The sequence below is a fragment of the Anneissia japonica genome, unplaced genomic scaffold, assembly GCF_011630105.1.
Source record: "Anneissia japonica isolate Jap-2015-1 unplaced genomic scaffold, ASM1163010v1 scaffold342_len425065_cov216, whole genome shotgun sequence".
Classification (NCBI taxonomy): domain Eukaryota; kingdom Metazoa; phylum Echinodermata; class Crinoidea; order Comatulida; family Comatulidae; genus Anneissia; species Anneissia japonica.
In genome coordinates, this window is record NW_022702649.1 from 53139 (window position 1) to 63157 (window position 10019).

The 10019-nt window shown below is 33.5% G+C and overlaps 1 long non-coding RNA gene across 1 annotated transcript in view; it reads right to left on the reverse strand.

Moving 5' to 3' along the window:
* Positions 1 to 8033: 8033 nt before the first annotated feature.
* The window catches only part of LOC117103984, a 22355-nt gene continuing 20369 nt past the window's right edge, over positions 8034 to 10019 (reverse strand). The window contains exons 2-3 of the long non-coding RNA XR_004444686.1: positions 9820 to 9882; positions 8034 to 8157 (exon numbers count right to left, since the gene is read on the reverse strand). This is a non-coding gene — a long non-coding RNA (uncharacterized LOC117103984). The remainder of the gene's footprint in view (positions 8158 to 9819; positions 9883 to 10019) is intronic.

Genomic DNA, 10019 nt, shown 5'->3' on the forward strand with positions numbered 1-10019 from the left:
GGTCTAGGAAGTGTACATTTTTTATGGGACAAGTTTCCAAGGGCGGGTTTTCTAGGGGCGAGTTGACTGCCAAAGAGTGTTGCCAAAGTGCGAGCCAGCATGTTATTTGATCACAAGTGCGAGACATATCACAAGTGTGAGCCAGCAAGCCATGACGTCACGACAATAGATAGAGACGTTAGCCAGTTGTGTGAGGTATCGGCTGAGATAAAAAACAACTATAGGTCTAATAATAAATTATTGTGATGTTAAATAGACAATGTTAGCTATCAAAGAGCGACGTTGATTTTCATTGGGACCTTCGTATTCAAGGCTAGGCCTATACCATCCAGCTAGTCTAGGCCTAGAGTAGGATAAGGCTATGCGCGACTTGCGGACGTTGGTACGAGTTGGTTAGTCTACAAACGTCGCCTAAAGTAATTGATACCCGGCAGAACGAAAGAAGGAAACTCCGCTTTTCAGTCGTCTTAGGCACTCGTTTTTTGACAATGACCTTTCAGAGGTCAAATTGCTGTCAAGAATATGAATTGGCTGCTTCGCAGCAAAAATTTAGATAGCAGAATAAGTCTCCAACCTGCCACTGGAACCTACTGATAATTAACCAATATCATTCATGATATGATTAATAAAAAACAGCAGCAGCAGCAACAACAGCCTACAAGAACATTATTCTCCTGAAGACGATTGAAGTCAAAATGTCGAGACTTTCTCAACAACAACAGTTCTTTTCAGAACTACTTGCGTGGTGTACCGCAAGCTTCAACATATATAACATTAATGAAGTTATACACCTTCTATAATAATGCATCATTTAATATATAGTAACACACTCTGAAATAAACTGCCTAGCTATGCCCTTTACTGAAACTCTTACAGTATGGTAAATACCCACAGGAACCACCATTCCATAAGCAGTTAGAATCAGTGCTTGGTATTAGATCCTACCAGGTATGGTACTCACTTATACTTCAGTGTGTCTTGCATAAGGACAAAAGTGGTGTGAACATCTTGAGAGTTCGAACCATAACTGTTGTTCCAACTGCTTCTATTTGCTTCACATCAGCAAAAATGAACCTATTGGACAAACTTACCCAACAAAAACATTTACACTTTCTTCACTATATTGGAAATTAATTACAAAAGGACAAAGAAGAGATATTAAACATTTAATATAGCTTTTTCAATCCCCTCTCCATTGTTTAAATAGATGTTGAGTTGATATATTAGTTATGTGCACTATCCACTTTGTCATGGCTTTTATAGGTAATCTTAAGTCCATACATATGCTTCCGCTACATCCGCATTTGGTTTATCCACACCTGCGCTATTATCCACCTGTATCACCTGATGAAGGCATGCTCGAAAAAGTTTGTTTATTTAATTAAAATTATGTTTAATATACATAAAGCTTCATAGGTAAATAATAAAATTAGTTTTTACTGACTAATACAGCTACTTGTCTATATTTATGTTTATGTATTTTACTGTTATTTTATTGTTGCTGATGCATGACTGGCAATTACTAAGGATTGTAAATATTTTAAAATTTAATACTTACTTTTAAGATCTGAAATGTACCACCACGACCAAAAAGCCTAAAGCTCCATTTCAATAAAGTTTAATAATGTCCCTCCTGAAAACTACAATCATCTATCTTCCATGATCATTTATAGTACTTCCTGAAGTCAAACACATGAATGAAACATGTGTATTAGCTGACCTGTGGATAGCATACCTAATAGGATAACCATCTGCGATAGGTCTATCTTCAGACGGGTGGGTTTTCCCCAATTGGTCCAGTCTTGCCTAGGTTTACATACTCAGGGGTGGATCCACAGATGTCCAAAAGGGGGGGGGGGGGCGAAAGTTGGGCCGATCGAGATAATAATACCGGGCCGATCGAGACAACACTATCCTAGGGGGTGTGGGACATGCCCCTGTGGATTTTTTGTGTTCTACACGCCCAAAAATAAACATTCGAGGTATTCTGGGCTATAATTTTTTTTTCTCTCTTTTTTTTCTTTTTTTTACCTTCCAAACCCTTAATCAGCCCCTGATACTGTAGTCATTCTCTGAATATTAGTGGAGTTCCTAACACTTCTCATGAATGAAATGAAATGAAATGAAATCAATTGAATGAATGAATGAATTGAATGAATGAATGAATGAATGACCACGCATCAATCATGGTGGTATTATTATTTGTGCATCTTCAATACAGCACATTTTTCTCTTTGGAGTCAAGCAGAATGCATTGAATTACTTGAAGGAGAGGACTTTTGGACTCCTCTTAGTCCACTACCTGTACTAATTAATGTGATTGTTTATATTGCTGAGCAGGTATTAATATTTGACACAAATTAACATTATAAATAAGTACTCTGATCCTAAAAAGCAAGTTAAAATAGTGGCATATCTAGTATTAAGGGCTGGTGGATAAAGAGAAGGGGCTGGTGGAGAGAGAGGAGAGGGGTATTGGGGATTGGTAGAGTGAGAGGGAACAGGGAGGGGGAAAACAACTAGTTAAATTAACAAGGCAAGTAATAAACAATAATATCTATAATTTTATCATGAAACTGTTGGTCTTGAAAAGCAATAATGATATTACAGTATGTTGACCAGATAACTTGAACTTTCATTTGGTGAGCTTGAAAGCAACAGAAATTAGATGGAAAAATGTAAGCCATGAGTCATATTTGCCTCGGAGTAGTAAAATTATGATATGATATGAAAAAAAAATAATAAGACTGATGAAACCTTGAATAGTTACCAACTATAGTAGCATAATTCACTCCAAATACCTTGACTTTGTCAACTTTGTGTTCTTGCATCATTATCAAAGGTTATAAATTTTTCTCAGTTTAATCTGCCTTAACGAACGTGTCAGTGAACAAATTTGTCTCGGGGGGATGCCTGTCCCTACAGCTGATGGGACCAACCCCAGTCATACATATCTTTATGAACAAATTTAGGTATACAAAATAAATATATGAAACTAGGCAAGAAGACACAATGCTTAGCAACTATTCACAATAAAATATTTTTTAAGTTTGTGATAAAATGAATAAAATTTGATCATCTTTGGAGCTGTAGTGTTGGGAATATGGTTTTTTCTTTCACAACAACCGATCGTTTAAAAAAAAAATATTATAAAACATATTATACAATATAGATTTTTAAACAAATAAATGAACATAAACTTACAACCCACACAATGAATGAATAAATAATTTTATGGAATGGCAATTTAATAATTTATAGTGTTCAGAAGCAGTGATTAGAAATACATGTGCTTATTTAGTCCATGCACACATCATTCTGTATGAACGTTAACTGACGTGTTCATCATTGACTTCTGTGAGTGCCTGATGAAACAACACTGCCTACTGATTGTGGTGGTATTCTGAGCGGCTCGTCTTTGGAAATGATCCGTTGCGCATGCATCATGGCATTGCATTTTCTATGGAATCGTAGGCTGATGATTATCAGTGTGCCTGGTTTTAGACAACTTTACGCATTCAGAATGAGATATTTTCTTGCTCCAAATGTTTAAAAAGGCAGTTATCTTACAATTCATAAAAACCACATTATTAGTTTGAAAAAATAATTTAAACCTAGTTCCTTCGGTATAAGCCTGTTCCCCCTTGATCACAAAATTGGGCCGATTTTGGGGGTGTGGACTTACATGTATACCCAGTGAATCCCCTTTCAATCAGAAGGCAATTTTCAGCTTAAATTCAAAGCCAGTATTTGTTGAAGTCAGCAGAGCTACTTATTCACATCATATCCTTGGCTTTTACCCGAGGAAAGGCTGGTGGGGTTATTATACCCAAAGTGGACTTATTATACCCAATGAACTACAGAGTTTTAACAATTTTTGTAGTCATCATCGCTTCACATTAATTGACCTTTTTAAAATATGCACTGGTATTTATATATTATATATTTCATTATATTGTATTTTATTCATCATAAAAAGTGGAGGTCTTCATCACAGTAAACTTGCTTTACAACAGACCTTTCTGCTAACAGCCGTCCCTTGGATATTATTGCTAAGCACCCACAAGAGGACAGTATAAAAACACACACAAACACGTGCGTATTTGTGGTACAGTTCTGATTGGTCAGTTGTGAAGTTTGATTGACACTCCAGAAAAGTCCATTAAGCAATTCTGTCAGGTGTTTCTGCTGACTTTAGTTTAAAATTTTTGTTTGTAAAGTTTAATTACTTTGTCAAATTTGTATCTTCCATGTTTATGAGAAAGTAAATGATACAATATATTTTGAGTGCATTTTAACTCTATCATGCGTAAACGCTTACATCCTAAACTCATCACAATCTGGCTTCAGGAACTCTTATTTATTTATTACATTATTAATAATAATAACAATGACAAAGCAACTGCTACTATAAGCTTGTAAATTAAATGTGATGGATTACATCAATGGTAATTATCAAACTGTGATTCCCAAGATACAGCTTGGCAAAGCTCTTTTTAATATTAAGATAAAGATATGTGCACACTATTTCATTTTCTGTGATAAATATGATTTGTCCATATTTGGGCATGATGATAGGATAAGAGTATTTCAGTGTGAATCACACCAAGAATAACCCACTAAGTCCAAATACTTATTTCCAGTGGGGTCCTTCTGGTGGTGAATTGGACAGTACACTGTGAGACAATCCCCTACTCTTTCACGAAGAATGTACTACGTTCTTTAACGTGCACATGGGACATATTGCACACAGGACCAATGGCATTACGTCTCATTCGAAAGACGGTGAGCTATCGTACTGGCTACCACCAGTTCAGCTGACTGAGCTAAGCTGCTATATCATACCTAACAAAAACAAATTTACACATAGGTCCTATTTGTCAAAAGGAATACTGTACTTGATAGTGTCAACTGAGCTTTACTAAGATGTTTTTAAATCATACCGAGTTGAGGGGCAGAGTGGAAAGGCAAGGGTGCCATTAACTACAGGTTTAACATCAGTGCTGCTTAGAGACTGTCCTCATCAAGGATTCAGTTCTGAAAAGTAGGGGTTATACCTCAATAATCTGGTTCATTTCAGCCAAATGTCATTGTGAAATGATGTGAACATAAAAATACTAAATGCCTCTTTTGTCACATGGTCAATCACAGAAAATGCCCATACACAATCCAGCACAATAATGCTGTGAGTTGTGAGTTATTCTATTACCTTTACTTCTACATTTATAATGATAATACCTAGGCTAACAGATGACTCAAGCTAGGCTACTGACAGCTTTGCACTAATATATCAGTACAATAAAACTATAAAACACTATTTTTGAATTGCTTTCTTTAATTTAATTTATGGCTCATAATATATATTCCTTGAAAATTAGGACAAATTTAAATACTGTTGCTATGTATAAATTAATCTAATTCAATACATAAAATTTAAAGCCCCATTCCTGCCAGAATTTCAATAAAAAAAAGAATTTTTTAAAGAAAAAAAGCATATGCATTATTCTAATTACTATAAATCATGGAAAAATATTGGCATAAATATTGGTTTTATGCAAAAGAATAAAAAAAAAAAAAGAAACACTGACTATTACTCATAGGAGATTAAAATTTTCTCAAAAAATTCTTTGTTACTAGGCAAATTCTATTGGGGTCCTTCTGGATACCCTACCACTTTCAAAGTTCATTTTATGCATGCGACTTTGGTCCTTAAGCGTGAGAGCGTGAGATAGACACAGAATGCGTGACACTTGGTAGGTCTGCTCCAGCTGAAACACAAGGACAGCAGCTATTGGAATTGGTCCAGGGACCAAAGATCCGAAAAGTATCTCAGTGCAAACACGGGAGCCTGCCCTCAAGTGATTCAATGTTATATTTGTCTGGTCAAATCTTGATTTGCATAATTTAAATACTCTTCAGTAAACACTACATAGATTAGTAAAATATAAATCCACTATAGTACTGCTCAATCTAATAATCTACCAATTGAAATAAGGTTAAATGGAATCAATAAGAGCTTCTAAAATGCCATTAATAATCATACTAAAACAAAATGACATACCATAAACACTGTATGCTGGCATGAATATGGCAAACACAAACTGAAACTGAGTTTGGCTAAATGAAGTACAGAGACCAGTCGATGTTTAGACAAAGCGGGAAAAAATTATCAACAAGTCAATTAATTTCTATGAGATAGGCCTTATTCGACTGGTCTTCATTGAATAGCATGCAGTAGCCTCTGCTACTTGGACATCGGATTCAATTCTAGCCACCAAGCACCAGGCTAGTAAGGCGAGACTTTTTTTATACCTTGTTTCGTGAACCCACCGCTCTCCAATATTGATAATTTCTAATAAAAACTAAATTTATTTTTGGCCAATTAGCACACCCGCCGCCGCAAAAAACTGTAAATTTTAGAAAAAAATAAAAATAAAATTTTTTTTTTATTACGCCTGTCACTGCCTTGAAATCTCCAAAAATAAGATATGTATATTTCTTCCTAATTATATAAATTTAAAGCATTTAACCATCCCATTACTACACTGTTTACATTTAACAATAAAATTTTATTTTTATTGTATCCTCCGTCAGAATGTTTTGGCAAAACTATTTGCTAAACAAGAAAATAATTTTTTTTTTTTTCCCCGCCCGCCTCTGACGATCAAGGGATAAACAAAAGTCTGGCCTAATCTGGAGAATGTGGGTTTGATTCCTTCCTGAATTACTTGCAAGATTTTTTCACAAGTATTTGGCAATGTACTCAGTGTTTAGTATAACGTATCATAATCAGGTAGGGCACAACATCTTTCCTAGATTCATGTACTCATTTTATCTATAAAATATTTACTTGTTCACTGTCGCAATTCATAAAATAATCTTTCAATTTTTTTTTGCTGCTGTAGAAAAATAAATTGCTATAATAATACCGAAGCCTGCAGCAATTCTTTGCAGATGAAGCTATTTTGATAAATTCAACCCCTGATCTTATTTAAACAAATGATTTTGTCAGTATGTTGTAGAATGTCTTACATACCGTAGTCATATTTGTTTTGCAAATATTGAGTGATGAGATCCCTAATATCGAAATACTTATCAGGAAGGCAATGAAACATTCATTAAGAGTTCATAAAAAATTATTACATCAACACTTTTTCACCGTACTGCTATATTGCCTACACAATTAAAATATACAAAGAACAGATTATTAGATAGTATAAAAATTGTAAAAAATATTAGTGCTGGAGCAATGGCTATGGTAGCAGCAAACAGCAATAGCACACTCCCTGAGCCTCATAAAGAGACTTGGTTTAGAAAAAGCATTGTCCATTCTGTAATTGGCAAGTTACTTACTGGTGGATATGAATGAAATACAAATAGAAAAGTAGCAAAGACAGAAAAGGCCTCATTATGCAAAATGAATAGCCAGTAGTAATAAACCGTAGTTTTACGAGTATGAAAAATAAAATGAAACTGAAATATAGCTATATATGGCTCTTATATAACAAGTAATAGATATCATCAACAGTACATAAATTAATTACCTCAATCTACTATAAGAGCTGAATATTTAATCAGACAAATACAATTGGAAAATCAATATTATACAGATGCATAGGACCCTTGATAGGAAGTAAGTTTTCACACTACACATAGGTTTTGATTTTTTTTTACAACAATTAATATTCATAATTCTAGAATTATAACAGCTGTGTCTGCCAAATGGTAATACCAACAGCTTTTACAATTTTCAATCCTATAGCAGCGGCGGATCTAGAAAAAAATCTAGGTAGGGCCATGTGTCATGAGAAGCATTGTTCCTGGGTTGGGGAGGGGGGATGGTGTGGTATAGTTGATCGTAAAATAAAAAAAGTACACAAATGTTATGAAGGTATTATGCAACGCTTTCAATACATTTTCTTTTCTCTCTCCCTTCCCCACTGGAGAAAACTGGGTCAAAGTAAAAACTTTCCAGAAGATCTAGTCTTAATTGTGTTCATATTAGATAAATTTTAGTCAAACTAACCATGTACCTGATTATTATAACCAGAAAAATCCAGTGTGAAAAACCTGCTTTAACACATTCTCCTCGGTCTAATTATGCGGCAAAGTTAACTGATAAACGTTGGCGTGGAAGAATAATCAACTTAATTTTAGCTAGAAGAAAAAGACAAATGCGAACTGCACAACTTAGTTAAATCTTTCTCAGCAGATGCTTCAATTGCATCGCTAAACTTTTCACAGAATGTATCTATAATTAGACTGATCATGCCTGTGCACAATTTTATAATCTGCAATCCTACTGCATATTTAAATTCAAGTGTAAACAGCAGTTGGAAATGACCAAGATAGAATTACCAATCCAATGCAAACACAGCTTTTGTGCTAAATCTAAATTTCTCTTGGTAAGAAATTAAGAAAAAAATGTATGTGTTATGTGTGGTAATGTATGTATGTATGTGTGTTTATATATATAATTTTGAAATGTGATGAATATTGAAATATTTGATAACTTATATTTTGGGTCCTAAAAGAAAAAAAAATATTAATGCATTACTTAGAAATTAATACAAGTTAAAAGATGCATTGAAAAAAAATTAGTCAGCCAGCCATTGTGGACTGACCCATTGTAAGTGCAATTGTAATGTTTTAATTTTTATTGCATAGATGACAGAAAAAAATTTAAAAAAAAAGAACAAAAAGAGATAGAAGTAAAGGTGTGAGAAATTCCCAAGAAAGAGAAAAAAAATTTCTCTTGGCAAATTTTACTGGAATATATGGTTACCAATGATTAAGGCATATTTATAAAAGTAGCCCCTAATTATCCCCTTATATTGTTTCCGCAAAGATACACGTTGGAAGAAGCCCCTTCCAGAAGATCTGATTAAATGAGCTGTCACAATTCTAATTATATTTTGCTGTGTGTGGTGATACCCATTGTAAGCTGACTTCCAGGAGACTATGAATATTTACTACAGTATTAAACACATCCAAATATTACGAATTTGAGCAGATTTTGACTTGCAAGAGTGTGTGAGGCCGTCCTGATGTCCAGATTACTCATGTGACTAGTGAGAATCTTAGAATCCCTGAAGAGGATAAATTTAAGTCTACCTTCTTATATTTGATAGTTGTAAACATACACTTACAATACACTGTGTATATTAAAGTATTATCCAATACAGCTGTCAAATATTTCCATCATTCTTTCTTTTATTTATACTGAATATTGAAAACCAATTTAAACTTTATATTGCACTTGAAATGTAGGGTATGTACATTTTCCATGTACTGTACAGATTCAAATAAATGTTCTAATTAAATAATTCATGAAAACAGTTGAATTCCATATTTAATACTGTAAATTAGTTTTCCAAATTAGCAATAAAAAAAAGTAAAAATTGAAAATGATGTAATTTGAGTACGACTAAATTGATGTTTCAATATTTGCTTTTAAAATGAAAAATCACTTTACTACTCTCCGAGTATTATAGCTGCAAGATTCTGACATAAATTCTAGTATATAAACTAAGATTTTCCACAGCTGCTTCTTAATAGAGTTAGAAAATGCAGTTATTGTGAAACAAATAAAAACTGTACATAAAAAAAGTACAAAAATAATGTTAAGATAAACATAATTACTAAATAAAATAAGAATTATGTGAGAATGTAACAATTATGTGGGAATGTTATGAGAATAAGAGAAAATATTTAATTTATGAGCCTGAAAATGATGGGAGAAATATAGAATATTGTGAAGGCAATGCAATAATGAAGAGAAAATAAATGAATAGTAAAATGAAACATGTGAGAACCTACCAGAGCACCTTTCCCCTGTGTTTCGTGTATCCCAGCATCAGTAAGTCTATTTGAACATGGGACCTGCAAAAAAAATGGGTTTCAATATAAATACAGGTGTATGCAAATTTTAAGAAAACACTATACAAAATATCATAATTACAATGGCTATAAAAGAATTTATATATTTATATAATAATATTATATGTAATATATTACAC